This window comes from Antennarius striatus, chromosome 2 (assembly GCF_040054535.1).
Source record: "Antennarius striatus isolate MH-2024 chromosome 2, ASM4005453v1, whole genome shotgun sequence".
Taxonomy (NCBI): domain Eukaryota; kingdom Metazoa; phylum Chordata; class Actinopteri; order Lophiiformes; family Antennariidae; genus Antennarius; species Antennarius striatus.
Window position 1 is genome coordinate 5,335,947 of NC_090777.1, and position 24,040 is coordinate 5,359,986.

The following is a 24,040-nucleotide window of genomic DNA, read 5'->3' on the forward strand; positions in this document are numbered from 1 at the left end:
CATATTTAATCTGTTGTTTCTTCTGTCAGTTGAGCGCATAGAGATTTGTTTGTTTTAACATGCTTTCAAGATGAACCAGGACTTAAAGTGTTGTTGTCCGTAAGGGTTTAGATGTGACTTGTACATAGAAAATAGATCACTCTTGTTTCACTTCAGATCGTATAAATCTTTCGCCTTTTACTAAAGATTTCCGTGGAGTGGGACAGCAAGAGTTTTACTCAATTTTTTGCTGCTCTGTGAAAACAGAGCTCACCTGAATGTGTAATATAAAAGATTTTAAGCCCTGTTTTTGTTCAGCTTCTTCAACAACACGGCACATTGCAATGTCTACCTCTGTCATTAAACTAAAATGAAAATATATGTGCAAGATTACTTTTGTTGGAGGTCAGAGGTGGGGTTTATTTGATCTCTAAAAATACTCGAGATTAAATAAAGCCGATTAATTTTACCTAATGTACATATTTAATCTGTTGTTTCTTCTGTCAGTTGAGCGCAAAGAGATTTGTTTGTTTTAACATGCTTTCAAGATGAACCAGGACTTAAAGTGTTGTTGTCCGTAAGGGGGTAGATGTGACTTGTACATAGAAAATAGATCACTCTTGTTTCACTTCAGATCGTATAAATCTTTCGCCTTTTACTAAAGATTTCCGTGGAGTGGGACAGCAAGAGTTTTACTCAATTTTTTGCCGCTCTGTGAAAACAGAGCTCACCTGAATGTGTAATATAAAAGATTTTAAGCCCTGTTTTTGTTGAGCTTCTTCAACAACACGGCACATTGCAATGTCAACCTCTGTCCTTTAACAAAAATGAAAATATATGTGCAAGATTACTTTTGTTGGAGGTCAGAGGTGGGGTTTATTTGATCTCTAAAATTACTCGAGATTAAATAAACCTGATTAATTTTACCTAATGTACATATATAATCTGTTGTTTCTTCTGTCAGTGGATTGCAAAGAGATTTGTTTGTTTTAACATGCTTTCAAGATGAACCAGGACTTAAAGTGTTGTTGTCCGTAAGGGTTTAGATGTGACTTGTACATAGAAAATAGATCACTCTTGTTTCACTTCAGATCGTATAAATCTTTCGCCTTTTACTAAAGATTTCCGTGGAGTGGGACAGCAAGAGTTTTACTCAATTTTTTGCTGCTCTGTGAAAACAGAGCTCACCTGAATGTGTAATATAAAAGATCTTAAGCCCTGTTTTTGTTCAGCTTCTTCAACAACACGGCACATTGCAATGTCTACCTCTGTCATTAAACTAAAATGAAAATATATGTGCAAGATTACTTTTGTTGAAGCTCAGAGGTGGGGTTTATTTGATCTCTAAAACTACTCGAGATTAAATAAACCCGATTAATTTTACCTAATGTACATATTTAATCTGTTGTTTCTTCTGTCAGTTGAGCGCAAAGAGATTTGTTTGTTTTAACATGCTTTCAAGATGAACCAGGACTTAAAGTGTTGTTGTCCGTAAGGGGGTAGATGTGACTTGTACATAGAAAATAGATCACTCTTGTTTCACTTCAGATCGTATAAATCTTTCGCCTTTTACTAAAGATTTCCGTGGAGTGGGACAGCAAGAGTTTTACTCAATTTTTTGCTGCTCTGTGAAAACAGAGCTCACCTGAATGTGTAAAATAAAAGATTTTAAGCCCTGTTTTTGTTCAGCTTCTTCAACAACACGGCACATTGCAATTTCTACTTCTGTCCTTTAACAAAAATGAAAATATATGTGCAAGATTACTTTTGTTGGAGGTCAGAGGTGGGGTTTATTTGATCTCTAAAATTACTCGAGATTAAATAAACCCGATTAATTTTACCTAATGTACATATTTAATCTGTTGTTTCTTCTGTCAGTTGAGCGCAAAGAGATTTGTTTGTTTTAACATGCTTTCAAGATGAACCAGGACTTAAAGTGTTGTTGTCCGTAAGGGGGTAGATGTGACTTGTACATAGAAAATAGATCACTCTTGTTTCACTTCAGATCGTATAAATCTTTCGCCTTTTACTAAAGATTTCCGTGGAGTGGGACAGCAAGAGTTTTACTCAATTTTTTGCTGCTCTGTGAAAACAGAGCTCACCTGAATGTGTAATATAAAAGATTTTAAGCCCTGTTTTTGTTCAGCTTCTTCAACAACACGGCACATTGCAATGTCTACCTCTGTCATTAAACTAAAATGAAAATATATGTGCAAGATTACTTTTGTTGAAGCTCAGAGGTGGGGTTTATTTGATCTCTAAAACTACTCGAGATTAAATAAACCCGATTAATTTTACCTAATGTACATATTTAATCTGTTGTTTCTTCTGTCAGTTGAGCGCAAAGAGATTTGTTTGTTTTAACATGCTTTCAAGATGAACCAGGACTTAAAGTGTTGTTGTCCGTAAGGGGGTAGATGTGACTTGTACATAGAAAATAGATCACTCTTGTTTCACTTCAGATCGTATAAATCTTTCGCCTTATACTAAAGATTTCCGTGGAGTGGGACAGCAAGAGTTTTACTCAATTTTTTGCTGCTCTGTGAAAACAGAGCTCACCTGAATGTGTAATATAAAAGATTTTAAGCCCTGTGTTTGTTCAGCTTCTTCAACAACACGGCACATTGCAATTTCTACTTCTGTCCTTTAACAAAAATGAAAATATATGTGCAAGATTACTTTTGTTGGAGGTCAGAGGTGGGGTTTATTTGATCTCTAAAACTACTCGAGATTATATAAACCAGATTAATTTTACCTAATGTACATATTTAATCTGTTGTTTCTTCTGTCAGTTGAGCGCAAAGAGATTTGTTTGTTTTAACATGCTTTCAAGATGAACCAGGACTTAAAGTGTTGTTGTCCGTAAGGGGGTAGATGTGACTTGTACATAGAAAATAGATCACTCTTGTTTCACTTCAGATCGTATAAATCTTTCGCCTTTTACTAAAGATTTCCGTGGAGTGGGACAGCAAGAGTTTTACTCAATTTTTTGCTGCTCTGTGAAAACAGAGCTCACCTGAATGTGTAATATAAAAGATTTTAAGCCCTGTTTTTGTTCAGCTTCTTCAACAACACGGCACATTGCAATGTCTACCTCTGTCATTAAACTAAAATGAAAATATATGTGCAAGATTACTTTTGTTGGAGGTCAGAGGTGGGGTTTATTTGTCCCTAAAACTACTCGAGATTAAATAAACCCGATTAATTTTACCTAATGTACATATTTAATCTGTTGTTTCTTCTGTCAGTTGAGCGCAAAGAGATTTGTTTGTTTTAACATGCTTTCAAGATGAACCAGGACTTAAAGTGTTGTTGTCCGTAAGGGGGTAGATGTGACTTGTACATAGAAAATAGATCACTCTTGTTTCACTTCAGATCGTATAAATCTTTCGCCTTTTACTAAAGATTTCCGTGGAGTGGGACAGCAAGAGTTTTACTCAATTTTTTGCTGCTCTGTGAAAACAGAGCTCACCTGAATGTGTAATATAAAAGATTTTAAGCCCTGTTTTTGTTCAGCTTCTTCAACAACACGGCACATTGCAATTTCTACTTCTGTCCTTTAACAAAAATGAAAATATATGTGCAAGATTACTTTTGTTGGAGGTCAGAGGTGGGGTTTATTTGATCTCTAAAATTACTCGAGATTAAATAAACCCGATTAATTTTACCTAATGTACATATTTAATCTGTTGTTTCTTCTGTCAGTTGAGCGCAAAGAGATTTGTTTGTTTTAACATGCTTTCAAGATGAACCAGGACTTAAAGTGTTGTTGTCCGTAAGGGGGTAGATGTGACTTGTACATAGAAAATAGATCACTCTTGTTTCACTTCAGATCGTATAAATCTTTCGCCTTTTACTAAAGATTTCCGTGGAGTGGGACAGCAAGAGTTTTACTCAATTTTTTGCTGCTCTGTGAAAACAGAGCTCACCTGAATGTGTAATATAAAAGATCTTAAGCCCTGTTTTTGTTCAGCTTCTTCAACAACACGGAACATTGCAATTTCTACTTCTGTCCTTTAACAAAAATGAAAATATATGTGCAAGATTACTTTTGTTGAAGCTCAGAGGTGGGGTTTATTTGATCTCTAAAACTACTCGAGATTAAATAAAGACAATTAATTTTACCTAATGTACATATTTAATCTGTTGTTTCTTCTGTCAGTTGAGCGCAAAGAGATTTGTTTGTTTTAACATGCTTTCAAGATGAACCAGGACTTAAAGTGTTGTTGTCCATAAGGGGGTAGATGTGACTTGTACATAGAAAATAGATCACTCTTGTTTCACTTCAGATCGTATAAATCTTTCGCCTTTTACTAAAGATTTCCGTGGAGTGGGACAGCAAGAGTTTTACTCAATTTTTTGCTGCTCTTTGAAAACAGAGCTCACCTGAATGTGTAATATAAAAGATTTTAAGCCCTGTTTTTGTTCAGCTTCTTCAACAACACGGCACATTGCAATGTCTACCTCTGTCATTAAACTAAAATGAAAATATATGTGCAAGATTACTTTTGTTGAAGCTCAGAGGTGGGGTTTATTTGATCTCTAAAACTACTCGAGATTAAATAAACCCGATTAATTTTACCTAATGTACATATTTAATCTGTTGTTTCTTCTGTCAGTTGAGCGCAAAGAGATTTGTTTGTTTTAACATGCTTTCAAGATGAACCAGGACTTAAAGTGTTGTTGTCCGTAAGGGTTTAGATGTGACTTGTACATAGAAAATAGATCACTCTTGTTTCACTTCAGATCGTATAAATCTTTCGCCTTTTACTAAAGATTTCCGTGGAGTGGGACAGCAAGAGTTTTACTCAATTTTTTGCTGCTCTGTGAAAACAGAGCTCACCTGAATGTGTAATATAAAAGATTTTAAGCCCTGTTTTTGTTCAGCTTCTTCAACAACACGGCACATTGCAATGTCTACCTCTGTCATTAAACTAAAATGAAAATATATGTGCAAGATTACTTTTGTTGGAGGTCAGAGGTGGGGTTTATTTGATCTCTAAAAATACTCGAGATTAAATAAAGCCGATTAATTTTACCTAATGTACATATTTAATCTGTTGTTTCTTCTGTCAGTTGAGCGCAAAGAGATTTGTTTGTTTTAACATGCTTTCAAGATGAACCAGGACTTAAAGTGTTGTTGTCCGTAAGGGGGTAGATGTGACTTGTACATAGAAAATAGATCACTCTTGTTTCACTTCAGATCGTATAAATCTTTCGCCTTTTACTAAAGATTTCCGTGGAGTGGGACAGCAAGAGTTTTACTCAATTTTTTGCCGCTCTGTGAAAACAGAGCTCACCTGAATGTGTAATATAAAAGATTTTAAGCCCTGTTTTTGTTGAGCTTCTTCAACAACACGGCACATTGCAATGTCAACCTCTGTCCTTTAACAAAAATGAAAATATATGTGCAAGATTACTTTTGTTGGAGGTCAGAGGTGGGGTTTATTTGATCTCTAAAATTACTCGAGATTAAATAAACCTGATTAATTTTACCTAATGTACATATATAATCTGTTGTTTCTTCTGTCAGTGGATTGCAAAGAGATTTGTTTGTTTTAACATGCTTTCAAGATGAACCAGGACTTAAAGTGTTGTTGTCCGTAAGGGTTTAGATGTGACTTGTACATAGAAAATAGATCACTCTTGTTTCACTTCAGATCGTATAAATCTTTCGCCTTTTACTAAAGATTTCCGTGGAGTGGGACAGCAAGAGTTTTACTCAATTTTTTGCCGCTCTGTGAAAACAGAGCTCACCTGAATGTGTAATATAAAAGATTTTAAGCCCTGTTTTTGTTGAGCTTCTTCAACAACACGGCACATTGCAATGTCAACCTCTGTCCTTTAACAAAAATGAAAATATATGTGCAAGATTACTTTTGTTGAAGCTCAGAGGTGGGGTTTATTTGATCTCTAAAAATACTCGAGATTAAATAAAGCCGATTAATTTTACCTAATGTACATATTTAATCTGTTGTTTCTTCTGTCAGTTGAGCGCAAAGAGATTTGTTTGTTTTAACATGCTTTCAAGATGAACCAGGACTTAAAGTGTTGTTGTCCGTAAGGGGGTAGATGTGACTTGTACATAGAAAATAGATCACTCTTGTTTCACTTCAGATCGTATAAATCTTTCGCCTTTTACTAAAGATTTCCGTGGAGTGGGACAGCAAGAGTTTTACTCAATTTTTTGCTGCTCTGTGAAAACAGAGCTCACCTGAATGTGTAATATAAAAGATTTTAAGCCCTGTTTTTGTTCAGCTTCTTCAACAACACGGCACATTGCAATGTCTACCTCTGTCATTAAACTAAAATGAAAATATATGTGCAAGATTACTTTTGTTGGAGGTCAGAGGTGGGGTTTATTTGATCTCTAAAATTACTCGAGATTAAATAAACCCGATTAATTTTACCTAATGTACATATTTAATCTGTTGTTTCTTCTGTCAGTTGAGCGCAAAGAGATTTGTTTGTTTTAACATGCTTTCAAGATGAACCAGGACTTAAAGTGTTGTTGTCCGTAAGGGGGTAGATGTGACTTGTACATAGAAAATAGATCACTCTTGTTTCACTTCAGATCGTATAAATCTTTCGCCTTTTACTAAAGATTTCCGTGGAGTGGGACAGCAAGAGTTTTACTCAATTTTTTGCTGCTCTTTGAAAACAGAGCTCACCTGAATGTGTAATATAAAAGATTTTAAGCCCTGTTTTTGTTCAGCTTCTTCAACAACACGGCACATTGCAATGTCTACCTCTGTCATTAAACTAAAATGAAAATATATGTGCAAGATTACTTTTGTTGAAGCTCAGAGGTGGGGTTTATTTGATCTCTAAAACTACTCGAGATTAAATAAACCCGATTAATTTTACCTAATGTACATATTTAATCTGTTGTTTCTTCTGTCAGTTGAGCGCATAGAGATTTGTTTGTTTTAACATGCTTTCAAGATGAACCAGGACTTAAAGTGTTGTTGTCCGTAAGGGTTTAGATGTGACTTGTACATAGAAAATAGATCACTCTTGTTTCACTTCAGATCGTATAAATCTTTCGCCTTTTACTAAAGATTTCCGTGGAGTGGGACAGCAAGAGTTTTACTCAATTTTTTGCTGCTCTGTGAAAACAGAGCTCACCTGAATGTGTAATATAAAAGATTTTAAGCCCTGTTTTTGTTCAGCTTCTTCAACAACACGGCACATTGCAATGTCTACCTCTGTCATTAAACTAAAATGAAAATATATGTGCAAGATTACTTTTGTTGGAGGTCAGAGGTGGGGTTTATTTGATCTCTAAAAATACTCGAGATTAAATAAAGCCGATTAATTTTACCTAATGTACATATTTAATCTGTTGTTTCTTCTGTCAGTTGAGCGCAAAGAGATTTGTTTGTTTTAACATGCTTTCAAGATGAACCAGGACTTAAAGTGTTGTTGTCCGTAAGGGGGTAGATGTGACTTGTACATAGAAAATAGATCACTCTTGTTTCACTTCAGATCGTATAAATCTTTCGCCTTTTACTAAAGATTTCCGTGGAGTGGGACAGCAAGAGTTTTACTCAATTTTTTGCCGCTCTGTGAAAACAGAGCTCACCTGAATGTGTAATATAAAAGATTTTAAGCCCTGTTTTTGTTGAGCTTCTTCAACAACACGGCACATTGCAATGTCAACCTCTGTCCTTTAACAAAAATGAAAATATATGTGCAAGATTACTTTTGTTGGAGGTCAGAGGTGGGGTTTATTTGATCTCTAAAATTACTCGAGATTAAATAAACCTGATTAATTTTACCTAATGTACATATATAATCTGTTGTTTCTTCTGTCAGTGGATTGCAAAGAGATTTGTTTGTTTTAACATGCTTTCAAGATGAACCAGGACTTAAAGTGTTGTTGTCCGTAAGGGTTTAGATGTGACTTGTACATAGAAAATAGATCACTCTTGTTTCACTTCAGATCGTATAAATCTTTCGCCTTTTACTAAAGATTTCCGTGGAGTGGGACAGCAAGAGTTTTACTCAATTTTTTGCTGCTCTGTGAAAACAGAGCTCACCTGAATGTGTAATATAAAAGATCTTAAGCCCTGTTTTTGTTCAGCTTCTTCAACAACACGGCACATTGCAATGTCTACCTCTGTCATTAAACTAAAATGAAAATATATGTGCAAGATTACTTTTGTTGAAGCTCAGAGGTGGGGTTTATTTGATCTCTAAAACTACTCGAGATTAAATAAACCCGATTAATTTTACCTAATGTACATATTTAATCTGTTGTTTCTTCTGTCAGTTGAGCGCAAAGAGATTTGTTTGTTTTAACATGCTTTCAAGATGAACCAGGACTTAAAGTGTTGTTGTCCGTAAGGGGGTAGATGTGACTTGTACATAGAAAATAGATCACTCTTGTTTCACTTCAGATCGTATAAATCTTTCGCCTTTTACTAAAGATTTCCGTGGAGTGGGACAGCAAGAGTTTTACTCAATTTTTTGCTGCTCTGTGAAAACAGAGCTCACCTGAATGTGTAAAATAAAAGATTTTAAGCCCTGTTTTTGTTCAGCTTCTTCAACAACACGGCACATTGCAATTTCTACTTCTGTCCTTTAACAAAAATGAAAATATATGTGCAAGATTACTTTTGTTGGAGGTCAGAGGTGGGGTTTATTTGATCTCTAAAATTACTCGAGATTAAATAAACCCGATTAATTTTACCTAATGTACATATTTAATCTGTTGTTTCTTCTGTCAGTTGAGCGCAAAGAGATTTGTTTGTTTTAACATGCTTTCAAGATGAACCAGGACTTAAAGTGTTGTTGTCCGTAAGGGGGTAGATGTGACTTGTACATAGAAAATAGATCACTCTTGTTTCACTTCAGATCGTATAAATCTTTCGCCTTTTACTAAAGATTTCCGTGGAGTGGGACAGCAAGAGTTTTACTCAATTTTTTGCTGCTCTGTGAAAACAGAGCTCACCTGAATGTGTAATATAAAAGATTTTAAGCCCTGTTTTTGTTCAGCTTCTTCAACAACACGGCACATTGCAATGTCTACCTCTGTCATTAAACTAAAATGAAAATATATGTGCAAGATTACTTTTGTTGAAGCTCAGAGGTGGGGTTTATTTGATCTCTAAAACTACTCGAGATTAAATAAACCCGATTAATTTTACCTAATGTACATATTTAATCTGTTGTTTCTTCTGTCAGTTGAGCGCAAAGAGATTTGTTTGTTTTAACATGCTTTCAAGATGAACCAGGACTTAAAGTGTTGTTGTCCGTAAGGGGGTAGATGTGACTTGTACATAGAAAATAGATCACTCTTGTTTCACTTCAGATCGTATAAATCTTTCGCCTTATACTAAAGATTTCCGTGGAGTGGGACAGCAAGAGTTTTACTCAATTTTTTGCTGCTCTGTGAAAACAGAGCTCACCTGAATGTGTAATATAAAAGATTTTAAGCCCTGTGTTTGTTCAGCTTCTTCAACAACACGGCACATTGCAATTTCTACTTCTGTCCTTTAACAAAAATGAAAATATATGTGCAAGATTACTTTTGTTGGAGGTCAGAGGTGGGGTTTATTTGATCTCTAAAACTACTCGAGATTATATAAACCAGATTAATTTTACCTAATGTACATATTTAATCTGTTGTTTCTTCTGTCAGTTGAGCGCAAAGAGATTTGTTTGTTTTAACATGCTTTCAAGATGAACCAGGACTTAAAGTGTTGTTGTCCGTAAGGGGGTAGATGTGACTTGTACATAGAAAATAGATCACTCTTGTTTCACTTCAGATCGTATAAATCTTTCGCCTTTTACTAAAGATTTCCGTGGAGTGGGACAGCAAGAGTTTTACTCAATTTTTTGCTGCTCTGTGAAAACAGAGCTCACCTGAATGTGTAATATAAAAGATTTTAAGCCCTGTTTTTGTTCAGCTTCTTCAACAACACGGCACATTGCAATGTCTACCTCTGTCATTAAACTAAAATGAAAATATATGTGCAAGATTACTTTTGTTGGAGGTCAGAGGTGGGGTTTATTTGTCCCTAAAACTACTCGAGATTAAATAAACCCGATTAATTTTACCTAATGTACATATTTAATCTGTTGTTTCTTCTGTCAGTTGAGCGCAAAGAGATTTGTTTGTTTTAACATGCTTTCAAGATGAACCAGGACTTAAAGTGTTGTTGTCCGTAAGGGGGTAGATGTGACTTGTACATAGAAAATAGATCACTCTTGTTTCACTTCAGATCGTATAAATCTTTCGCCTTTTACTAAAGATTTCCGTGGAGTGGGACAGCAAGAGTTTTACTCAATTTTTTGCTGCTCTGTGAAAACAGAGCTCACCTGAATGTGTAATATAAAAGATTTTAAGCCCTGTTTTTGTTCAGCTTCTTCAACAACACGGCACATTGCAATGTCTACCTCTGTCATTAAACTAAAATGAAAATATATGTGCAAGATTACTTTTGTTGAAGCTCAGAGGTGGGGTTTATTTGATCTCTAAAACTACTCGAGATTAAATAAAGCCGATTAATTTTACCTAATGTACATATTTAATCTGTTGTTTCTTCTGTCAGTTGAGCGCAAAGAGATTTGTTTGTTTTAACATGCTTTCAAGATGAACCAGGACTTAAAGTGTTGTTGTCCGTAAGGGGGTAGATGTGACTTGTACATAGAAAATAGATCACTCTTGTTTCACTTCAGATCGTATAAATCTTTCGCCTTTTACTAAAGATTTCCGTGGAGTGGGACAGCAAGAGTTTTACTCAATTTTTTGCTGCTCTGTGAAAACAGAGCTCACCTGAATGTGTAATATAAAAGATTTTAAGCCCTGTGTTTGTTCAGCTTCTTCAACAACACGGCACATTGCAATTTCTACTTCTGTCCTTTAACAAAAATGAAAATATATGTGCAAGATTACTTTTGTTGGAGGTCAGAGGTGGGGTTTATTTGATCTCTAAAACTACTCGAGATTATATAAACCCGATTAATTTTACCTAATGTACATATTTAATCTGTTGTTTCTTCTGTCAGTTGAGCGCAAAGAGATTTGTTTGTTTTAACATGCTTTCAAGATGAACCAGGACTTAAAGTGTTGTTGTCCGTAAGGGGGTAGATGTGACTTGTACATAGAAAATAGATCACTCTTGTTTCACTTCAGATCGTATAAATCTTTCGCCTTTTACTAAAGATTTCCGTGGAGTGGGACAGCAAGAGTTTTACTCAATTTTTTGCTGCTCTGTGAAAACAGAGCTCACCTGAATGTGTAATATAAAAGATTTTAAGCCCTGTTTTTGTTCAGCTTCTTCAACAACACGGCACATTGCAATTTCTACTTCTGTCCTTTAACAAAAATGAAAATATATGTGCAAGATTACTTTTGTTGGAGGTCAGAGGTGGGGTTTATTTGATCTCTAAAATTACTCGAGATTAAATAAACCCGATTAATTTTACCTAATGTACATATTTAATCTGTTGTTTCTTCTGTCAGTTGAGCGCAAAGAGATTTGTTTGTTTTAACATGCTTTCAAGATGAACCAGGACTTAAAGTGTTGTTGTCCGTAAGGGGGTAGATGTGACTTGTACATAGAAAATAGATCACTCTTGTTTCACTTCAGATCGTATAAATCTTTCGCCTTTTACTAAAGATTTCCGTGGAGTGGGACAGCAAGAGTTTTACTCATTTTTTTGCTGCTCTGTGAAAACAGAGCTCACCTGAATGTGTAATATAAAAGATTTTAAGCCCTGTTTTTGTTCAGCTTCTTCAACAACACGGCACATTGCAATGTCTACCTCTGTCATTAAACTAAAATGAAAATATATGTGCAAGATTACTTTTGTTGGAGGTCAGAGGTGGGGTTTATTTGTCCCTAAAACTACTCGAGATTAAATAAAGCCGATTAATTTTACCTAATGTACATATTTAATCTGTTGTTTCTTCTGTCAGTTGAGCGCAAAGAGATTTGTTTGTTTTAACATGCTTTCAAGATGAACCAGGACTTAAAGTGTTGTTGTCCGTAAGGGGGTAGATGTGACTTGTACATAGAAAATAGATCACTCTTGTTTCACTTCAGATCGTATAAATCTTTCGCCTTTTACTAAAGATTTCCGTGGAGTGGGACAGCAAGAGTTTTACTCAATTTTTTGCTGCTCTGTGAAAACAGAGCTCACCTGAATGTGTAATATAAAAGATCTTAAGCCCTGTTTTTGTTCAGCTTCTTCAACAACACGGCACATTGCAATGTCTACCTCTGTCATTAAACTAAAATGAAAATATATGTGCAAGATTACTTTTGTTGGAGGTCAGAGGTGGGGTTTATTTGATCTCTAAAATTACTCGAGATTAAATAAACCCGATTAATTTTACCTAATGTACATATATAATCTGTTGTTTCTTCTGTCAGTGGAGTGCAAAGAGATTTGTTTGTTTTAACATGCTTTCAAGATGAACCAGGACTTAAAGTGTTGTTGTCCGTAAGGGGGTAGATGTGACTTGTACATAGAAAATAGATCACTCTTGTTTCACTTCAGATCGTATAAATCTTTCGCCTTTTACTAAAGATTTCCGTGGAGTGGGACAGCAAGAGTTTTACTCAATTTTTTGCTGCTCTGTGAAAACAGAGCTCACCTGAATGTGTAAAATAAAAGATTTTAAGCCCTGTTTTTGTTCAGCTTCTTCAACAACACGGCACATTGCAATTTCTACTTCTGTCCTTTAACAAAAATGAAAATATATGTGCAAGATTACTTTTGTTGGAGGTCAGAGGTGGGGTTTATTTGATCTCTAAAATGACTCGAGATTAAATAAACCCGATTAATTTTACCTAATGTACATATTTAATCTGTTGTTTCTTCTGTCAGTTGAGCGCAAAGAGATTTGTTTGTTTTAACATGCTTTCAAGATGAACCAGGACTTAAAGTGTTGTTGTCCGTAAGGGTTTAGATGTGACTTGTACATAGAAAATAGATCACTCTTGTTTCACTTCAGATCGTATAAATCTTTCGCCTTTTACTAAAGATTTCCGTGGAGTGGGACAGCAAGAGTTTTACTCAATTTTTTGCTGCTCTGTGAAAACAGAGCTCACCTGAATGTGTAATATAAAAGATTTTAAGCCCTGTTTTTGTTCAGCTTCTTCAACAACACGGCACATTGCAATGTCTACCTCTGTCATTAAACTAAAATGAAAATATATGTGCAAGATTACTTTTGTTGGAGGTCAGAGGTGGGGTTTATTTGATCTCTAAAAATACTCGAGATTAAATAAAGCCGATTAATTTTACCTAATGTACATATTTAATCTGTTGTTTCTTCTGTCAGTTGAGCGCAAAGAGATTTGTTTGTTTTAACATGCTTTCAAGATGAACCAGGACTTAAAGTGTTGTTGTCCGTAAGGGGGTAGATGTGACTTGTACATAGAAAATAGATCACTCTTGTTTCACTTCAGATCGTATAAATCTTTCGCCTTTTACTAAAGATTTCCGTGGAGTGGGACAGCAAGAGTTTTACTCAATTTTTTGCTGCTCTGTGAAAACAGAGCTCACCTGAATGTGTAAAATAAAAGATTTTAAGCCCTGTTTTTGTTCAGCTTCTTCAACAACACGGCACATTGCAATTTCTACTTCTGTCCTTTAACAAAAATGAAAATATATGTGCAAGATTACTTTTGTTGGAGGTCAGAGGTGGGGTTTATTTGATCTCTAAAATGACTCGAGATTAAATAAACCCGATTAATTTTACCTAATGTACATATTTAATCTGTTGTTTCTTCTGTCAGTTGAGCGCAAAGAGATTTGTTTGTTTTAACATGCTTTCAAGATGAACCAGGACTTAAAGTGTTGTTGTCCGTAAGGGTTTAGATGTGACTTGTACATAGAAAATAGATCACTCTTGTTTCACTTCAGATCGTATAAATCTTTCGCCTTTTACTAAAGATTTCCGTGGAGTGGGACAGCAAGAGTTTTACTCAATTTTTTGCTGCTCTGTGAAAACAGAGCTCACCTGAATGTGTAATATAAAAGATTTTAAGCCCTGTTTTTGTTCAGCTTCTTCAACAACACGGCACATTGCAATGTCTACCTCTGTCATTAAACTAAAATGAAAATATATGTGCAAGATTACTTTTGTTGGAGGTCAGAGGTGGGGTTTATTTGATCTCTAAAAATACTCGAGATTAAATAAAGCCGATTAATTTTACCTAATGTACATATTTAATCTGTTGTTTCTTCTGTCAGTTGAGCGCAAAGAGATTTGTTTGTTTTAACATGCTTTCAAGATGAACCAGGACTTAAAGTGTTGTTGTCCGTAAGGGGGTAGATGTGACTTGTACATAGAAAATAGATCACTCTTGTTTCACTTCAGATCGTATAAATCTTTCGCCTTTTACTAAAGATTTCCGTGGAGTGGGACAGCAAGAGTTTTACTCAATTTTTTGCTGCTCTGTGAAAACAGAGCTCACCTGAATGTGTAATATAAAAGATTTTAAGCCCTGTTTTTGTTCAGCTTCTTCAACAACACGGCACATTGCAATGTCTACCTCTGTCATTAAACTAAAATGAAAATATATGTGCAAGATTACTTTTGTTGAAGCTCAGAGGTGGGGTTTATTTGATCTCTAAAACTACTCGAGATTAAATAAACCCGATTAATTTTACCTAATGTACATATTTAATCTGTTGTTTCTTCTGTCAGTTGAGCGCAAAGAGATTTGTTTGTTTTAACATGCTTTCAAGATGAACCAGGACTTAAAGTGTTGTTGTCCGTAAGGGGGTAGATGTGACTTGTACATAGAAAATAGATCACTCTTGTTTCACTTCAGATCGTATAAATCTTTCGCCTTTTACTAAAGATTTCCGTGGAGTGGGACAGCAAGAGTTTTACTCAATTTTTTGCTGCTCTGTGAAAACAGAGCTCACCTGAATGTGTAAAATAAAAGATTTTAAGCCCTGTTTTTGTTCAGCTTCTTCAACAACACGGCACATTGCAATTTCTACTTCTGTCCTTTAACAAAAATGAAAATATATGTGCAAGATTACTTTTGTTGGAGGTCAGAGGTGGGGTTTATTTGATCTCTAAAATTACTCGAGATTAAATAAACCCGATTAATTTTACCTAATGTACATATTTAATCTGTTGTTTCTTCTGTCAGTTGAGCGCAAAGAGATTTGTTTGTTTTAACATGCTTTCAAGATGAACCAGGACTTAAAGTGTTGTTGTCCGTAAGGGGGTAGATGTGACTTGTACATAGAAAATAGATCACTCTTGTTTCACTTCAGATCGTATAAATCTTTCGCCTTTTACTAAAGATTTCCGTGGAGTGGGACAGCAAGAGTTTTACTCAATTTTTTGCTGCTCTGTGAAAACAGAGCTCACCTGAATGTGTAATATAAAAGATTTTAAGCCCTGTTTTTGTTCAGCTTCTTCAACAACACGGCACATTGCAATGTCTACCTCTGTCATTAAACTAAAATGAAAATATATGTGCAAGATTACTTTTGTTGAAGCTCAGAGGTGGGGTTTATTTGATCTCTAAAACTACTCGAGATTAAATAAACCCGATTAATTTTACCTAATGTACATATTTAATCTGTTGTTTCTTCTGTCAGTTGAGCGCAAAGAGATTTGTTTGTTTTAACATGCTTTCAAGATGAACCAGGACTTAAAGTGTTGTTGTCCGTAAGGGGGTAGATGTGACTTGTACATAGAAAATAGATCACTCTTGTTTCACTTCAGATCGTATAAATCTTTCGCCTTTTACTAAAGATTTCCGTGGAGTGGGACAGCAAGAGTTTTACTCAATTTTTTGCTGCTCTGTGAAAACAGAGCTCACCTGAATGTGTAATATAAAAGATTTTAAGCCCTGTGTTTGTTCAGCTTCTTCAACAACACGGCACATTGCAATTTCTACTTCTGTCCTTTAACAAAAATGAAAATATATGTGCAAGATTACTTTTGTTGGAGGTCAGAGGTGGGGTTTATTTGATCTCTAAAACTACTCGAGATTATATAAACCAGATTAATTTTACCTAATGTACATATTTAATCTGTTGTTTCTTCTGTCAGTTGAGCGCAAAGAGATTTGTTTGTTTTAACATGCTTTCAAGATGAACCAGGACTTAAAGTGTTGTTGTCCGTAAGGGGGTAGATGTGACTTGTACATAGAAAATAGATCACTCTTGTTTCACTTCAGATCGTATAAATCTTTCGCCTTTTACTAAAGATTTCCGTGGAGTGGGACAGCAAGAGTTTTACTCAATTTTTTGCTGCTCTGTGAAAACAGAGCTCACCTGAATGTGTAATATAAAAGATTTTAAGCCCTGTTTTTGTTCAGCTTCTTCAACAACACGGCACATTGCAATGTCTACCTCTGTCATTAAACTAAAATGAAAATATATGTGCAAGATTACTTTTGTTGGAGGTCAGAGGTGGGGTTTATTTGTCCCTAAAACTACTCGAGATTAAATAAACCCGATTAATTTTACCTAATGTACATATTTAATCTGTTGTTTCTTCTGTCAGTTGAGCGCAAAGAGATTTGTTTGTTTTAACATGCTTTCAAGATGAACCAGGACTTAAAGTGTTGTTGTCCGTAAGGGGGTAGATGTGACTTGTACATAGAAAATAGATCACTCTTGTTTCACTTCAGATCGTATAAATCTTTCGCCTTTTACTAAAGATTTCCGTGGAGTGGGACAGCAAGAGTTTTACTCATTTTTTTGCTGCTCTGTGAAAACAGAGCTCACCTGAATGTGTAATATAAAAGATTTTAAGCCCTGTTTTTGTTCAGCTTCTTCAACAACACGGCACATTGCAATGTCTACCTCTGTCATTAAACTAAAATGAAAATATATGTGCAAGATTACTTTTGTTGAAGCTCAGAGGTGGGGTTTATTTGATCTCTAAAACTACTCGAGATTAAATAAACCCGATTAATTTTACCTAATGTACATATTTAATCTGTTGTTTCTTCTGTCAGTTGAGCGCAAAGAGATTTGTTTGTTTTAACATGCTTTCAAGATGAACCAGGACTTAAAGTGTTGTTGTCCGTAAGGGGGTAGATGTGACTTGTACATAGAAAATAGATCACTCTTGTTTCACTTCAGATCGTATAAATCTTTCGCCTTTTACTAAAGATTTCCGTGGAGTGGGACAGCAAGAGTTTTACTCAATTTTTTGCTGCTCTGTGAAAACAGAGCTCACCTGAATGTGTAATATAAAAGATTTTAAGCCCTGTGTTTGTTCAGCTTCTTCAACAACACGGCACATTGCAATTTCTACTTCTGTCCTTTAACAAAAATGAAAATATATGTGCAAGATTACTTTTGTTGGAGGTCAGAGGTGGGGTTTATTTGATCTCTAAAACTACTCGAGATTATATAAACCCGATTAATTTTACCTAATGTACATATTTAATCTGTTGTTTCTTCTGTCAGTTGAGCGCAAAGAGATTTGTTTGTTTTAACATGCTTTCAAGATGAACCAGGACTTAAAGTGTTGTTGTCCGTAAGGGGGTAGATGTGACTTGTACATAGAAAATAGATCACTCTTGTTTCACTTCAGATCGTATAAATCTTTCGCCTTTTACTAAAGATTTCCGTGGAGTGGGACAGCAAGAGTTTTACTCAATTTTTTGCTGCTCTGTGAAAACAGAGCTCACCTGAATGTGTAATATAAAAGATTTTAAGCCCTGTTTTTGTTCAGCTTCTTCAACAACACGGCACATTGCAATTTCTACTTCTGTCCTTTAACAAAAATGAAAATATATGTGCAAGATTACTTTTGTTGGAGGTCAGAGGTGGGGTTTATTTGATCTCTAAAATTACTCGAGATTAAATAAACCCGATTAATTTTACCTAATGTACATATTTAATCTGTTGTTTCTTCTGTCAGTTGAGCGCAAAGAGATTTGTTTGTTTTAACATGCTTTCAAGATGAACCAGGACTTAAAGTGTTGTTGTCCGTAAGGGGGTAGATGTGACTTGTACATAGAAAATAGATCACTCTTGTTTCACTTCAGATCGTATAAATCTTTCGCCTTTTACTAAAGATTTCCGTGGAGTGGGACAGCAAGAGTTTTACTCAATTTTTTGCTGCTCTGTGAAAACAGAGCTCACCTGAATGTGTAATATAAAAGATTTTAAGCCCTGTTTTTGTTCAGCTTCTTCAACAACACGGCACATTGCAATGTCTACCTCTGTCATTAAACTAAAATGAAAATATATGTGCAAGATTACTTTTGTTGGAGGTCAGAGGTGGGGTTTATTTGTCCCTAAAACTACTCGAGATTAAATAAAGCCGATTAATTTTACCTAATGTACATATTTAATCTGTTGTTTCTTCTGTCAGTTGAGCGCAAAGAGATTTGTTTGTTTTAACATGCTTTCAAGATGAACCAGGACTTAAAGTGTTGTTGTCCGTAAGGGGGTAGATGTGACTTGTACATAGAAAATAGATCACTCTTGTTTCACTTCAGATCGTATAAATCTTTCGCCTTTTACTAAAGATTTCCGTGGAGTGGGACAGCAAGAGTTTTACTCAATTTTTTGCTGCTCTGTGAAAACAGAGCTCACCTGAATGTGTAATATAAAAGATCTTAAGCCCTGTTTTTGTTCAGCTTCTTCAACAACACGGCACATTGCAATGTCTACCTCTGTCATTAAACTAAAATGAAAATATATGTGCAAGATTACTTTTGTTGAAGCTCAGAGGTGGGGTTTATTTGATCTCTAAAACTACTCGAGATTAAATAAACCCGATTAATTTTACCTAATGTACATATTTAATCTGTTGTTTCTTCTGTCAGTTGAGCGCAAAGAGATTTGTTTGTTTTAACATGCTTTCAAGATGAACCAGGACTTAAAGTGTTGTTGTCCGTAAGGGGGTAGATGTGACTTGTACATAGAAAATAGATCACTCTTGTTTCACTTCAGATCGTATAAATCTTTCGCCTTTTACTAAAGATTTCCGTGGAGTGGGACAGCAAGAGTCTTACTCAATTTTTTGCTGCTCTGTGAAAACAGAGCTCACCTGAATGTGTAATATAAAAGATTTTAAGCCCTGTGTTTGTTCAGCTTCTTCAACAACACGGCACATTGCAATTTCTACTTCTGTCCTTTAACAAAAATGAAAATATATGTGCAAGATTACTTTTGTTGGAGGTCAGAGGTGGGGTTTATTTGATCTCTAAAATTACTCGAGATTAAATAAACCCGATTAATTTTACCTAATGTACATATTTAATCTGTTGTTTCTTCTGTCAGTTGAGCGCAAAGAGATTTGTTTGTTTTAACATGCTTTCAAGATGAACCAGGACTTAAAGTGTTGTTGTCCGTAAGGGGGTAGATGTGACTTGTACATAGAAAATAGATCACTCTTGTTTCACTTCAGATCGTATAAATCTTTCGCCTTTTACTAAAGATTTCCGTGGAGTGGGACAGTAAGAGTCTTACTCAATTTTTTGCTGCTCTGTGAAAACAGAGCTCACCTGAATGTGTAATATAAAAGATTTTAAGCCCTGTGTTTGTTCAGCTTCTTCAACAACACGGCACATTGCAATTTCTACTTCTGTCCTTTAACAAAAATGAAAATATATGTGCAAGATTACTTTTGTTGGAGGTCAAGGGTGGGGTTTATTTGATCTCTAAAACTACTCGAGATTAAATAAAGCCGATTAATTTTACCTAATGTACATATTTAATCTGTTGTTTCTTCTGTCAGTTGAGTGCAAAGAGATTTGTTTGTTTTAACATGCTTTCAAGATGAACCAGGACTTAAAGTGTTGTTGTCCGTAAGGGTTTAGATGTGACTTGTACATAGAAAATAGATCACTCTTGTTTCACTTCAGATCGTATAAATCTTTCGCCTTTTACTAAAGATTTCCGTGGAGTGGGACAGCAAGAGTTTTACTCAATTTTTTGCTGCTCTGTGAAAACAGAGCTCACCTGAATGTGTAATATAAAAGATTTTAAGCCCTGTTTTTGTTGAGCTTCTTCAACAACACGGCACATTGCAATGTCAACCTCTGTCCTTTAACAAAAATGAAAATATATGTGCAAGATTTCTTTTGTTGAAGCTCAGAGGTGGCGTTTATTTGATCTCAAAAACTACTCAAGATTAAATAAAGCCCATTAATTTTACCTAATGTACATATTTATTCTGTTGTTTCTTCTGTGTTGAGCGTAAAGAGATTTGTTTGTTTTAACATGCTTTCAAGATGAACCAGGACTTAAAAGTGTTGTTGTCCGTAAGGGGGTAGATGTGACTTGTACATAGAAAATAGATCACTCTTGTTTCACTTCAGATCGTATAAATCTTTCGCCTTTTACTAAAGATTTCCGTGGAGTGGGACAGCAAGAGTTTTACTCAATTTTTTGCTGCTCTGTGAAAACAGAGCTCACCTGAATGTGTAATATAAAAGATTTTAAGCCCTGTTTTTGTTCAGCTTCTTCAACAACACGGCACATTGCAATGTCAACCTCTGTCCTTTAACAAAAAATGAAAATTTATGTGCGAGATTTCTTTTGTTGAAGCTCAGAGGTGGGGTTTATTTGATCTCAAAAACTACTCAAGATTAAATAAAGCCCATTAATTTTACCTAATGTACATATTTATTCTGTTGTTTCTTCTGTGTTGAGCGTAAAGAGATTTGTTTGTTTTAACATGCTTTCAAGATGAACCAGGACTTAAAAGTGTTGTTGTCCGTAAGGGGGTAGATGTGACTTGTACATAGAAAATAGATCACTCTTGTTTCACTTCAGATCGTATAAATCTTTCGCCTTTTACTAAAGATTTCCGTGGAGTGGGACAGCAAGAGTTTTACTCAATTTTTTGCTGCTCTGTGAAAACAGAGCTCACCTGAATGTGTAATATAAAAGATTTTAAGCCCTGTTTTTGTTGAGCTTCTTCAACAACACGGCACATTGCAATGTCAACCTCTGTCCTTTAACAAAAATGAAAATATATGTGCAAGATTTCTTTTGTTGAAGCTCAGAGGTGGCGTTTATTTGATCTCAAAAACTACTCAAGATTAAATAAAGCCCATTAATTTTACCTAATGTACATATTTATTCTGTTGTTTCTTCTGTGTTGAGCGTAAAGAGATTTGTTTGTTTTAACATGCTTTCAAGATGAACCAGGACTTAAAAGTGTTGTTGTCCGTAAGGGGGTAGATGTGACTTGTACATAGAAAATAGATCACTCTTGTTTCACTTCAGATCGTATAAATCTTTCGCCTTTTACTAAAGATTTCCGTGGAGTGGGACAGCAAGAGTTTTACTCAATTTTTTGCTGCTCTGTGAAAACAGAGCTCACCTGAATGTGTAATATAAAAGATTTTAAGCCCTGTTTTTGTTCAGCTTCTTCAACAACACGGCACATTGCAATGTCAACCTCTGTCCTTTAACAAAAATGAAAATTTATGTGCGAGATTTCTTTTGTTGAAGCTCAGAGGTGGGGTTTATTTGATCTCAAAAACTACTCAAGATTAAATAAAGCCCATTAATTTTACCTAATGTACATATTTATTCTGTTGTTTCTTCTGTGTTGAGCGTAAAGAGATTTGTTTGTTTTAACATGCTTTCAAGATGAACCAGGACTTAAAAGTGTTGTTGTCCGTAAGGGGGTAGATGTGACTTGTACATAGAAAATAGATCACTCTTGTTTCACTTCAGATCGTATAAATCTTTCGCCTTTTACTAAAGATTTCCGTGGAGTGGGACAGCAAGAGTTTTACTCAATTTTTTGCTGCTCTGTGAAAACAGAGCTCACCTGAATGTGTAATATGAAAAATTTTAACCCCCGCAATTGTTCAGCTTCTTCAACAACACGGCACATTGCAATGTCAACCTCTTTCCTTTAACAAAAATGAAAATATATGTGCAAGATTACTTTTGTTGAAGCTCAGAGGTGGGGTTTATTTGATCTCAAAAACTACTCAAGATTAAATAAACCCGATTAATTTTACCTAATGTACATATTTAATCTGTTGTTTCTTCTGTCAGTTGAGCGCAAAGAGATTTGTTTGTTTTAACATGCTTTCAAGATGAACCAGGACTTAAAGTGTTGTTGTCCGTAAGGGGGTAGATGTGACTTGTACATAGAAAATAGATCACTCTTGTTTCACTTCAGATCGTATAAATCTTTCGCCTTTTACTAAAGATTTCCGTGGAGTGGGACAGCAAGAGTTTTACTCAATTTTTTGCTGCTCTGTGAAAACAGAGCTCACCTGAATGTGTAATATAAAAGATTTTAAGCCCTGTTTTTGTTCAGCTTCTTCAACAACACGGCACATTGCAATTTCTACTTCTGTCCTTTAACAAAAATGAAAATATATGTGCAAGATTACTTTTGTTGGAGGTCAGAGGTGGGGTTTATTTGATCTCTAAAATTACTCGAGATTAAATAAACCCGATTAATTTTACCTAATGTACATATTTAATCTGTTGTTTCTTCTGTCAGTTGAGCGCAAAGAGATTTGTTTGTTTTAACATGCTTTCAAGATGAACCAGGACTTAAAGTGTTGTTGTCCGTAAGGGGGTAGATGTGACTTGTACATAGAAAATAGATCACTCTTGTTTCACTTCAGATCGTATAAATCTTTCGCCTTTTACTAAAGATTTCCGTGGAGTGGGACAGCAAGAGTTTTACTCAATTTTTTGCTGCTCTGTGAAAACAGAGCTCACCTGAATGTGTAATATAAAAGATTTTAAGCCCTGTTTTTGTTCAGCTTCTTCAACAACACGGCACATTGCAATGTCAAATGTCAACCTCTGTTCTTTATCAAAATGAAAATATATGTGCAAGATTACTTTTGTTGAAGCTCAGAGGTGGGGTTTATTTGATCTCAAAAAAACTACTCAAGATTAAATAAAGCCCATTAATTTTAACTAATTTACATATTTAATCTGTTGTTTTTTCTGTGATTTGGCGCCAAGAGATTTGTTTGTTTTAACATGCTTTCAAGATGAACCAGGACTTAAAGTGTCGTTGCCAGTAAGGGGTTAGGTGTGACTTGCACTTAGAAGATAGATCACTTCTGTTTCACTACAGATTGTATAAATCTTTCGCCTTTTACTAAAGATTTCTGTGGAGTGGGACATCAAGAGTTTTACTCAATTTTTTGCTGCTCTGTGAAAACAGAGCTCACCTGAATGTGTAATATAAAAGATTTTTAGCCCTGTTGTTGTTCAGCTTCTTCAACAACACGGCACATTGCAATGTCTACCTCTGTCATTAAACTAAAATGAAAATATATGTGCAAGATTACTTTTGTTGAAGCTCAGAGGTGGGGTTTATTTGATCTCTAAAACTACTCGAGATTAAATAAAGCCGATTAATTTTACCTAATGTACATATTTAATCTGTTGTTTCTTCTGTCAGTTGAGCGCAAAGAGATTTGTTTGTTTTAACATGCTTTCAAGATGAACCAGGACTTAAAGTGTTGTTGTCCGTAAGGGGGTAGATGTGACTTGTACATAGAAAATAGATCACTCTTGTTTCACTTCAGATCGTATAAATCTTTCGCCTTTTACTAAAGATTTCCGTGGAGTGGGACAGCAAGAGTTTTACTCAATTTTTTGCTGCTCTGTGAAAACAGAGCTCACCTGAATGTGTAATATAAAAGATTTTAAGCCCTGTGTTTGTTCAGCTTCTTCAACAACACGGCACATTGCAATTTCTACTTCTGTCCTTCAACAAAAATGAAAATATATGTGCAAGATTACTTTTGTTGGAGGTCAGAGGTGGGGTTTATTTGATCTCTAAAACTACTCGAGATTATATAAACCCGATTAATTTTACCTAATGTACATATTTAATCTGTTGTTTCTTCTGTCAGTTGAGCGCAAAGAGATTTGTTTGTTTTAACATGCTTTCAAGATGAACCAGGACTTAAAGTGTTGTTGTCCGTAAGGGGGTAGATGTGACTTGTACATAGAAAATAGATCACTCTTGTTTCACTTCAGATCGTATAAATCTTTCGCCTTTTACTAAAGATTTCCGTGGAGTGGGACAGCAAGAGTTTTACTCAATTTTTTGCTGCTCTGTGAAAACAGAGCTCACCTGAATGTGTAATATAAAAGATTT

At 35.2% G+C, this 24,040-nt stretch overlaps 53 non-coding genes across 53 annotated transcripts; all 53 read left to right on the plus strand.

The window, feature by feature from the left end:
• Window positions 1-136: 136 nt before the first annotated feature.
• Window positions 137-250, plus strand: LOC137591209 (U5 spliceosomal RNA). Its single transcript, XR_011034630.1, has one exon. It is a non-coding gene; the product is annotated as a U5 spliceosomal RNA (small nuclear RNA).
• Window positions 251-593: 343 nt separating this feature from the next.
• Window positions 594-707, plus strand: LOC137590448 (U5 spliceosomal RNA). Its single transcript, XR_011034398.1, has one exon. It is a non-coding gene; the product is annotated as a U5 spliceosomal RNA (small nuclear RNA).
• Window positions 708-1,050: 343 nt separating this feature from the next.
• LOC137591211 (U5 spliceosomal RNA) lies at window positions 1,051-1,164 on the plus strand. The gene has a single exon (XR_011034631.1). It is a non-coding gene; the product is annotated as a U5 spliceosomal RNA (small nuclear RNA).
• Window positions 1,165-1,507: 343 nt separating this feature from the next.
• LOC137591215 (U5 spliceosomal RNA) lies at window positions 1,508-1,621 on the plus strand. The gene has a single exon (XR_011034632.1). It is a non-coding gene; the product is annotated as a U5 spliceosomal RNA (small nuclear RNA).
• A 343-nt stretch (window positions 1,622-1,964) lies between these two features.
• LOC137591220 (U5 spliceosomal RNA) lies at window positions 1,965-2,078 on the plus strand. The gene has a single exon (XR_011034633.1). It is a non-coding gene; the product is annotated as a U5 spliceosomal RNA (small nuclear RNA).
• Window positions 2,079-2,421: 343 nt separating this feature from the next.
• LOC137590839 (U5 spliceosomal RNA) lies at window positions 2,422-2,535 on the plus strand. The gene has a single exon (XR_011034515.1). It is a non-coding gene; the product is annotated as a U5 spliceosomal RNA (small nuclear RNA).
• A 343-nt stretch (window positions 2,536-2,878) lies between these two features.
• LOC137591222 (U5 spliceosomal RNA) lies at window positions 2,879-2,992 on the plus strand. Its single transcript, XR_011034634.1, has one exon. It is a non-coding gene; the product is annotated as a U5 spliceosomal RNA (small nuclear RNA).
• A 342-nt stretch (window positions 2,993-3,334) lies between these two features.
• Window positions 3,335-3,448, plus strand: LOC137589492 (U5 spliceosomal RNA). Its single transcript, XR_011034203.1, has one exon. It is a non-coding gene; the product is annotated as a U5 spliceosomal RNA (small nuclear RNA).
• Window positions 3,449-3,791: 343 nt separating this feature from the next.
• Window positions 3,792-3,905, plus strand: LOC137589498 (U5 spliceosomal RNA). Its single transcript, XR_011034204.1, has one exon. It is a non-coding gene; the product is annotated as a U5 spliceosomal RNA (small nuclear RNA).
• A 343-nt stretch (window positions 3,906-4,248) lies between these two features.
• LOC137590686 (U5 spliceosomal RNA) lies at window positions 4,249-4,362 on the plus strand. Its single transcript, XR_011034455.1, has one exon. It is a non-coding gene; the product is annotated as a U5 spliceosomal RNA (small nuclear RNA).
• Window positions 4,363-4,705: 343 nt separating this feature from the next.
• LOC137589502 (U5 spliceosomal RNA) lies at window positions 4,706-4,819 on the plus strand. The gene has a single exon (XR_011034206.1). It is a non-coding gene; the product is annotated as a U5 spliceosomal RNA (small nuclear RNA).
• Window positions 4,820-5,162: 343 nt separating this feature from the next.
• Window positions 5,163-5,276, plus strand: LOC137590455 (U5 spliceosomal RNA). Its single transcript, XR_011034400.1, has one exon. It is a non-coding gene; the product is annotated as a U5 spliceosomal RNA (small nuclear RNA).
• Window positions 5,277-5,619: 343 nt separating this feature from the next.
• Window positions 5,620-5,733, plus strand: LOC137590460 (U5 spliceosomal RNA). Its single transcript, XR_011034401.1, has one exon. It is a non-coding gene; the product is annotated as a U5 spliceosomal RNA (small nuclear RNA).
• A 343-nt stretch (window positions 5,734-6,076) lies between these two features.
• Window positions 6,077-6,190, plus strand: LOC137589507 (U5 spliceosomal RNA). Its single transcript, XR_011034207.1, has one exon. It is a non-coding gene; the product is annotated as a U5 spliceosomal RNA (small nuclear RNA).
• A 343-nt stretch (window positions 6,191-6,533) lies between these two features.
• Window positions 6,534-6,647, plus strand: LOC137590693 (U5 spliceosomal RNA). The gene has a single exon (XR_011034457.1). It is a non-coding gene; the product is annotated as a U5 spliceosomal RNA (small nuclear RNA).
• Window positions 6,648-6,990: 343 nt separating this feature from the next.
• On the plus strand, window positions 6,991-7,104 carry LOC137589512 (U5 spliceosomal RNA). Its single transcript, XR_011034208.1, has one exon. It is a non-coding gene; the product is annotated as a U5 spliceosomal RNA (small nuclear RNA).
• A 343-nt stretch (window positions 7,105-7,447) lies between these two features.
• On the plus strand, window positions 7,448-7,561 carry LOC137590466 (U5 spliceosomal RNA). Its single transcript, XR_011034402.1, has one exon. It is a non-coding gene; the product is annotated as a U5 spliceosomal RNA (small nuclear RNA).
• Window positions 7,562-7,904: 343 nt separating this feature from the next.
• Window positions 7,905-8,018, plus strand: LOC137589523 (U5 spliceosomal RNA). Its single transcript, XR_011034210.1, has one exon. It is a non-coding gene; the product is annotated as a U5 spliceosomal RNA (small nuclear RNA).
• Window positions 8,019-8,361: 343 nt separating this feature from the next.
• On the plus strand, window positions 8,362-8,475 carry LOC137589527 (U5 spliceosomal RNA). The gene has a single exon (XR_011034211.1). It is a non-coding gene; the product is annotated as a U5 spliceosomal RNA (small nuclear RNA).
• Window positions 8,476-8,818: 343 nt separating this feature from the next.
• On the plus strand, window positions 8,819-8,932 carry LOC137589532 (U5 spliceosomal RNA). The gene has a single exon (XR_011034212.1). It is a non-coding gene; the product is annotated as a U5 spliceosomal RNA (small nuclear RNA).
• A 343-nt stretch (window positions 8,933-9,275) lies between these two features.
• On the plus strand, window positions 9,276-9,389 carry LOC137590844 (U5 spliceosomal RNA). The gene has a single exon (XR_011034516.1). It is a non-coding gene; the product is annotated as a U5 spliceosomal RNA (small nuclear RNA).
• A 343-nt stretch (window positions 9,390-9,732) lies between these two features.
• On the plus strand, window positions 9,733-9,846 carry LOC137589537 (U5 spliceosomal RNA). The gene has a single exon (XR_011034213.1). It is a non-coding gene; the product is annotated as a U5 spliceosomal RNA (small nuclear RNA).
• A 342-nt stretch (window positions 9,847-10,188) lies between these two features.
• On the plus strand, window positions 10,189-10,302 carry LOC137589542 (U5 spliceosomal RNA). Its single transcript, XR_011034214.1, has one exon. It is a non-coding gene; the product is annotated as a U5 spliceosomal RNA (small nuclear RNA).
• Window positions 10,303-10,645: 343 nt separating this feature from the next.
• Window positions 10,646-10,759, plus strand: LOC137589549 (U5 spliceosomal RNA). Its single transcript, XR_011034215.1, has one exon. It is a non-coding gene; the product is annotated as a U5 spliceosomal RNA (small nuclear RNA).
• A 343-nt stretch (window positions 10,760-11,102) lies between these two features.
• On the plus strand, window positions 11,103-11,216 carry LOC137589555 (U5 spliceosomal RNA). Its single transcript, XR_011034216.1, has one exon. It is a non-coding gene; the product is annotated as a U5 spliceosomal RNA (small nuclear RNA).
• Window positions 11,217-11,559: 343 nt separating this feature from the next.
• Window positions 11,560-11,673, plus strand: LOC137590636 (U5 spliceosomal RNA). The gene has a single exon (XR_011034441.1). It is a non-coding gene; the product is annotated as a U5 spliceosomal RNA (small nuclear RNA).
• A 342-nt stretch (window positions 11,674-12,015) lies between these two features.
• On the plus strand, window positions 12,016-12,129 carry LOC137589560 (U5 spliceosomal RNA). Its single transcript, XR_011034217.1, has one exon. It is a non-coding gene; the product is annotated as a U5 spliceosomal RNA (small nuclear RNA).
• Window positions 12,130-12,472: 343 nt separating this feature from the next.
• LOC137589563 (U5 spliceosomal RNA) lies at window positions 12,473-12,586 on the plus strand. Its single transcript, XR_011034218.1, has one exon. It is a non-coding gene; the product is annotated as a U5 spliceosomal RNA (small nuclear RNA).
• A 343-nt stretch (window positions 12,587-12,929) lies between these two features.
• LOC137589570 (U5 spliceosomal RNA) lies at window positions 12,930-13,043 on the plus strand. Its single transcript, XR_011034220.1, has one exon. It is a non-coding gene; the product is annotated as a U5 spliceosomal RNA (small nuclear RNA).
• Window positions 13,044-13,386: 343 nt separating this feature from the next.
• LOC137589582 (U5 spliceosomal RNA) lies at window positions 13,387-13,500 on the plus strand. Its single transcript, XR_011034224.1, has one exon. It is a non-coding gene; the product is annotated as a U5 spliceosomal RNA (small nuclear RNA).
• Window positions 13,501-13,843: 343 nt separating this feature from the next.
• LOC137589588 (U5 spliceosomal RNA) lies at window positions 13,844-13,957 on the plus strand. Its single transcript, XR_011034226.1, has one exon. It is a non-coding gene; the product is annotated as a U5 spliceosomal RNA (small nuclear RNA).
• A 343-nt stretch (window positions 13,958-14,300) lies between these two features.
• Window positions 14,301-14,414, plus strand: LOC137589591 (U5 spliceosomal RNA). The gene has a single exon (XR_011034229.1). It is a non-coding gene; the product is annotated as a U5 spliceosomal RNA (small nuclear RNA).
• Window positions 14,415-14,757: 343 nt separating this feature from the next.
• Window positions 14,758-14,871, plus strand: LOC137589598 (U5 spliceosomal RNA). Its single transcript, XR_011034232.1, has one exon. It is a non-coding gene; the product is annotated as a U5 spliceosomal RNA (small nuclear RNA).
• A 343-nt stretch (window positions 14,872-15,214) lies between these two features.
• Window positions 15,215-15,328, plus strand: LOC137589603 (U5 spliceosomal RNA). The gene has a single exon (XR_011034233.1). It is a non-coding gene; the product is annotated as a U5 spliceosomal RNA (small nuclear RNA).
• Window positions 15,329-15,671: 343 nt separating this feature from the next.
• On the plus strand, window positions 15,672-15,785 carry LOC137589610 (U5 spliceosomal RNA). The gene has a single exon (XR_011034234.1). It is a non-coding gene; the product is annotated as a U5 spliceosomal RNA (small nuclear RNA).
• A 343-nt stretch (window positions 15,786-16,128) lies between these two features.
• On the plus strand, window positions 16,129-16,242 carry LOC137589615 (U5 spliceosomal RNA). The gene has a single exon (XR_011034236.1). It is a non-coding gene; the product is annotated as a U5 spliceosomal RNA (small nuclear RNA).
• A 342-nt stretch (window positions 16,243-16,584) lies between these two features.
• On the plus strand, window positions 16,585-16,698 carry LOC137590640 (U5 spliceosomal RNA). Its single transcript, XR_011034442.1, has one exon. It is a non-coding gene; the product is annotated as a U5 spliceosomal RNA (small nuclear RNA).
• A 343-nt stretch (window positions 16,699-17,041) lies between these two features.
• LOC137589622 (U5 spliceosomal RNA) lies at window positions 17,042-17,155 on the plus strand. Its single transcript, XR_011034237.1, has one exon. It is a non-coding gene; the product is annotated as a U5 spliceosomal RNA (small nuclear RNA).
• Window positions 17,156-17,498: 343 nt separating this feature from the next.
• Window positions 17,499-17,612, plus strand: LOC137589625 (U5 spliceosomal RNA). The gene has a single exon (XR_011034246.1). It is a non-coding gene; the product is annotated as a U5 spliceosomal RNA (small nuclear RNA).
• A 343-nt stretch (window positions 17,613-17,955) lies between these two features.
• LOC137589628 (U5 spliceosomal RNA) lies at window positions 17,956-18,069 on the plus strand. The gene has a single exon (XR_011034248.1). It is a non-coding gene; the product is annotated as a U5 spliceosomal RNA (small nuclear RNA).
• A 342-nt stretch (window positions 18,070-18,411) lies between these two features.
• On the plus strand, window positions 18,412-18,525 carry LOC137589642 (U5 spliceosomal RNA). The gene has a single exon (XR_011034250.1). It is a non-coding gene; the product is annotated as a U5 spliceosomal RNA (small nuclear RNA).
• A 343-nt stretch (window positions 18,526-18,868) lies between these two features.
• Window positions 18,869-18,982, plus strand: LOC137590366 (U5 spliceosomal RNA). The gene has a single exon (XR_011034377.1). It is a non-coding gene; the product is annotated as a U5 spliceosomal RNA (small nuclear RNA).
• Window positions 18,983-19,325: 343 nt separating this feature from the next.
• On the plus strand, window positions 19,326-19,439 carry LOC137589518 (U5 spliceosomal RNA). The gene has a single exon (XR_011034209.1). It is a non-coding gene; the product is annotated as a U5 spliceosomal RNA (small nuclear RNA).
• Window positions 19,440-19,782: 343 nt separating this feature from the next.
• LOC137589649 (U5 spliceosomal RNA) lies at window positions 19,783-19,896 on the plus strand. Its single transcript, XR_011034251.1, has one exon. It is a non-coding gene; the product is annotated as a U5 spliceosomal RNA (small nuclear RNA).
• A 342-nt stretch (window positions 19,897-20,238) lies between these two features.
• LOC137589657 (U5 spliceosomal RNA) lies at window positions 20,239-20,352 on the plus strand. The gene has a single exon (XR_011034252.1). It is a non-coding gene; the product is annotated as a U5 spliceosomal RNA (small nuclear RNA).
• A 343-nt stretch (window positions 20,353-20,695) lies between these two features.
• On the plus strand, window positions 20,696-20,809 carry LOC137589664 (U5 spliceosomal RNA). Its single transcript, XR_011034253.1, has one exon. It is a non-coding gene; the product is annotated as a U5 spliceosomal RNA (small nuclear RNA).
• Window positions 20,810-21,151: 342 nt separating this feature from the next.
• LOC137589671 (U5 spliceosomal RNA) lies at window positions 21,152-21,265 on the plus strand. Its single transcript, XR_011034254.1, has one exon. It is a non-coding gene; the product is annotated as a U5 spliceosomal RNA (small nuclear RNA).
• Window positions 21,266-21,607: 342 nt separating this feature from the next.
• LOC137589678 (U5 spliceosomal RNA) lies at window positions 21,608-21,721 on the plus strand. Its single transcript, XR_011034255.1, has one exon. It is a non-coding gene; the product is annotated as a U5 spliceosomal RNA (small nuclear RNA).
• A 343-nt stretch (window positions 21,722-22,064) lies between these two features.
• LOC137589684 (U5 spliceosomal RNA) lies at window positions 22,065-22,178 on the plus strand. The gene has a single exon (XR_011034257.1). It is a non-coding gene; the product is annotated as a U5 spliceosomal RNA (small nuclear RNA).
• Window positions 22,179-22,521: 343 nt separating this feature from the next.
• LOC137589690 (U5 spliceosomal RNA) lies at window positions 22,522-22,635 on the plus strand. Its single transcript, XR_011034258.1, has one exon. It is a non-coding gene; the product is annotated as a U5 spliceosomal RNA (small nuclear RNA).
• Window positions 22,636-22,987: 352 nt separating this feature from the next.
• Window positions 22,988-23,099, plus strand: LOC137590987 (U5 spliceosomal RNA). Its single transcript, XR_011034566.1, has one exon. It is a non-coding gene; the product is annotated as a U5 spliceosomal RNA (small nuclear RNA).
• Window positions 23,100-23,442: 343 nt separating this feature from the next.
• On the plus strand, window positions 23,443-23,556 carry LOC137589697 (U5 spliceosomal RNA). Its single transcript, XR_011034259.1, has one exon. It is a non-coding gene; the product is annotated as a U5 spliceosomal RNA (small nuclear RNA).
• A 343-nt stretch (window positions 23,557-23,899) lies between these two features.
• LOC137589705 (U5 spliceosomal RNA) lies at window positions 23,900-24,013 on the plus strand. The gene has a single exon (XR_011034260.1). It is a non-coding gene; the product is annotated as a U5 spliceosomal RNA (small nuclear RNA).
• Window positions 24,014-24,040: the final 27 nt, after the last annotated feature.